Source organism: Medicago sativa, chromosome 4, assembly GCF_051527215.1.
Source record: "Medicago sativa cultivar Bolivia chromosome 4, Bolivia_mono, whole genome shotgun sequence".
NCBI lineage: Eukaryota > Viridiplantae > Streptophyta > Magnoliopsida > Fabales > Fabaceae > Medicago > Medicago sativa.
In genome coordinates this window covers 31,293,561-31,297,774 of record NC_140752.1, presented here as the reverse complement: position 1 = coordinate 31,297,774, position 4,214 = coordinate 31,293,561, and the positions used below count along the sequence as shown (strand labels likewise).

Genomic DNA, 4,214 nt, shown 5'->3' with positions numbered 1-4,214 from the left:
CAAGTAGCGCCTCACTTCCATGATAATTTTGATGTAACAGTTGCAAATGTTATTTTGAATGGAAGATGGAACATTCCTCAAGAGTTGTTGGACGTCCCCCAAGTGATTGCACACATTGGTACCGTGGTGTTGCCAACTAGTAACCTCTCTAACTTACTGGTTTGGTTACACTCTTCTGACGACAAATTATCCGCAAAGCATCCCCTTTCTGTCTTAAGGTCGGTTGCTACCTCTCTTCCTTGGGCTGATATTATATGGACGAGTTGTATTCCCCTGTCGCATTAATTCATCTTTTGGCGCTTAATGCACGGTAAAATGCCTACGGACGAAAATCTTCGTCGTCGGGGATGTATTATTGTATCTGTTTGTTTCATGATGAAAATTCTGAGCACTTATTCCTCCGATGCTCCTTTGCTATGGAAATATGGAATTGGATTGGGGGAAAATTAAATTTTGTGTTTGACTGCACTTCTTTTGAGTTGCTGCTGCTTTCTTTACCTCAAAACCGATCATCTCAGGTTCGTGATATTTTTTTTGGCTGCTATTGTGCATACTCTCCATTCGATTTGGTTAGCAAGAAATACCGTTGGCATAATGCTTGCAATCAAGGGATACAGGTCATTTCCTCTCACATCTGCAGGGAAGGTAATTGTTGCGCCGATTTGCTAGCTAATATGGACCACTCTGTTCATGATTCAATGTGATACTCGGTGATGCCACATGCTTTGCTTCCGCATTTCTTTAGGGACCGTCATGCCTTGCCTAACATCCGGTTTCCTTAGATGGTGTTATTTATATTTCCGCCTTTTCTTTTCCTTTTTTTTCTGTTCTTTTCTTTGAGGGTTTTGGCCTAGTCCCCCTTCTTGTACATCTTTTCCCTTTTTTTAATAAAATTTTCTTTGAGCTGGCCGGCATAGGATGGGGGTTCTGCGGGGTGCCAACCTAGTTGGGATGTCGCTGCTTCCCTTTGATGTCGATCCACGCTCCTGGCTTAGCAAAAAAATAAAATAAATTAGGGAATATTATTATTTAATTACATCAAAATAATATTTATTAATTATATAAACCATTATTTAAACAAGTAAGGATAACCATGTAGCTCTACTCCCTTTTCATCATATCTCTCTCACTCTTATTTCCTTTTTCTCCAGCTATGGCCCAACAACTTCCATGTGACATAGATGGTAACTGTTTGGCATGCTAGACTCATCCTAGAGAAGAAGAGAAGCTAAAATGTGTCAAGTGCGTCACCTTGTGGCATATGTCGTGTCTCTCCGTGGACCTGCCAACAACTCTAGATGACACAATGAACTGGATCTGATCTGATTGGTTAAACATGTAGATATCATTTGTGCATCAAGTACATAACAATGTCTACGCAGATCCAATGGACGCAATGTTGGTGTCGGAGAAAGGAAGTAATACTAACATTGGTGAGACTAACATGTACTTGTCTAACATTCTCACCAGAGATCTCCAATGTTTCAGCTGCTTTGAAATATATGAGAAGTCTGTCACAGTATCGTCTTCTTTGTATCTCAAAAACATGTCCTTTTTTTCAATCCATTTCTTTCTCTCCTTCTGTAATCCTTTTATATAAGTTATTTGGTTTTTTATTTATCTATTTAGTTTGATTAATGTGATAAAAATGAATGTTAACTTTGTGAGTATTTCATTTTCTTTAACAAATCACATTGGTGCTGAGGATCTTCATGGAAATAAACGCACGAACAAGATAGAATATCTTCAGACCAAGAGTTTGAAAATTATAATCCCACCCATTGAGTTAGCTGTCTGAAGGGTTATCCAGTTCGAGTTTTCAGGTATGATATATTCCTCTTACAATATTGCCATACTTATTTCTCAACCTAATCACAAGATGTTTATTTAATTTACTCAATTGGACAAAAAAATCTTGCACAACAAAATCATGTGCATGCAAATTAATTAAACTTATATATGGTATAGCTTGAAGGTAATATCCAAATGCAAAAGATTTAGAAGTAAATGTTAAATCGCTAATGTGAACATAACTACATGTTAATTTTTGATGGATAAGGTAGCAGATTTACTATCACATTAAGATTGATGCCTTGGATGAATCCACTATATCATATGATTGGCTTCTTCTTTTAAACATGAGATCAAAAATTATTTAATATTGTATTAACTATGCTTTTAACAATCTACACAATATCATTTTGACGCATATAATTTCACTGATCAGATCTAGCAAGGATAAGAGATTCTCATATCCCCCTCAAATTGGATACCATTATCATGGAATATATAGAATTGAAAAATGTTGGCAAGTAGCAGGACAACAGGTAAATAGATATGTGATATTTTTTGATGACTTAGTAAACTCAAAAATAGAAAACATTACAAATGTCCCGAAATCATAGGCAGTTACTCTAATACTCGTCTGTTTTGCTGGTAAAAACTTTGATTCATTTTATGATTACTTAGAGGCTTATACACTTGTGTGTTGTTTTAATATTTCGTATTACCCATTTTGGGCCGACTTACACTCATTTTTTATGTAATTTTCCCCCTTTTATAATAATATATATGAGCAATTTATAATAGATTAGAGTAGGACACTATTCTTTTTTAGGTCATTTTTCTATTGGCTTATAAAAAAATGATTTTTGTTTGATACAAATTTTGTAATTTATTAATTACACCATTTATTAAATTTAGAAGATAATAATACCGAAAGAACAAGTTGATTTGTAGCTATTACTAGAATCTAAGTTTACCAAAGCTCAAATTCAATAAGTCTAATATATGTTTATTGCAAGACTCTAAGTTCACCAAAGCACAAATTCAATAAGTCTAAAATATGTTTATATGTCTAAACTCAAAACTATCAATCATGCCACCGTTACAAATTATCATGTCAATCCATAATATAATTAGCTATCTATGCAGATGAAGCACCTTGACCTGTAGAAGTAACATCTGTCTTTAGACGAATGCATCCAAGACCTATCTCATTACATGGTATAAAGTTGTTCATTTTATCACACAACAAACTATTGTCAAAAGATGATTTATTTTCTTCTTTTTCAGATTCCCATAGATTGAGAAGCTTTTGTTGAAACTCATCCATTGGTGTCAGTGTATCCATTGGTGTCAGCGTCTCCATTAGTGTCGGATCCAAACTCGGTGGAGGCCTCTCTACAAGTGAATGCTTCATTTGAGAGATTTTGATGTTCCATTTATTTGTATTACCATAATGAAGGACCTGAGGGAATGAAAGATGTTAATGCAACTTTAGTTTGGTTTTGTTGAATCTAATTTGGTTTCTCATACAGTTTGTAGTTTCTTTTGACTATTATATTGTTCTTTTAAGCTTTTTTATGTTGAGTGCATTTCATTTTGTGTACTTTTAACTCCCAGCACTTTGGGTTTAATGTGTGTGTTATGAACTAGTATTTGAATCCGGGAACGGAAATATTGATAGAAATATGATCAACTCTTTCAAATGATTTGTTTTTTGTTATTTGGTAAATTGCATCTATTCTCTATAACTATTCTTTTAGTGTTGCAACAAATTAGAAAAATAACTATGATCAATCTTTAGACTCAGAGTTCTCTCTTAATGTTACTACCCCTAATCTTTTAGGTGTGTCCATAACCATCAAACATTTTACTTGAAATTTAATTTATAAGTCACAACCTAACATCCCAAAATCTTTGAAGCAATCAGATAGATTGAACATAACTACTAGGTCAAGTTCAACAGCTATGAATAGTAGTCAATTGAGATTTAAGTTCATTTATATTTGATTAAGATACATAAAGCATTAACCTCAAGTAATCCTGAACAAAAACTAGATTTATAATTTAATTGAATAGAGTTTATACAATCACATGGTTTAAACAACTTGATATAGAAATTCATTTAAGACCTAATCATTGGAACATAGCTAATCATGGCAAAAGCACAATTAACTAAATTAAAAGAAGGTAACATAACATAAAATAGAACGATCTATGAGTTGGTAGACGTTGATGTTGATTTTTTATTTCTTTTCAAAATTGTAGGAAATGCATAGAATGCCTTTTAATATGCTATTTTCTAAAGAAAAAAAATTGTGATTTTGTAAACAATTATAGTGATTTTTTTTTTTTTTAAGAAAATAGAGATTTTTCTAGAAGTAAAAAAAGATTTTGTTTCTTAAAAAAGTTGTAACAAACGGTCTCAT

The 4,214-nt window shown here is 33.1% G+C and overlaps 1 long non-coding RNA gene across 1 annotated transcript; it reads left to right on the top strand.

The window, feature by feature from the left end:
• The first annotated feature begins 661 nt into the window (after nt 1-661).
• Nucleotides 662-3,359, top strand: LOC146927769 (uncharacterized). The gene is made up of 4 exons (XR_015008213.1): nt 662-1,823; nt 2,228-2,327; nt 2,935-3,006; nt 3,076-3,359. It is a non-coding gene; the product is annotated as an uncharacterized LOC146927769 (long non-coding RNA).
• The last annotated feature ends 855 nt before the right edge of the window (nt 3,360-4,214 follow it).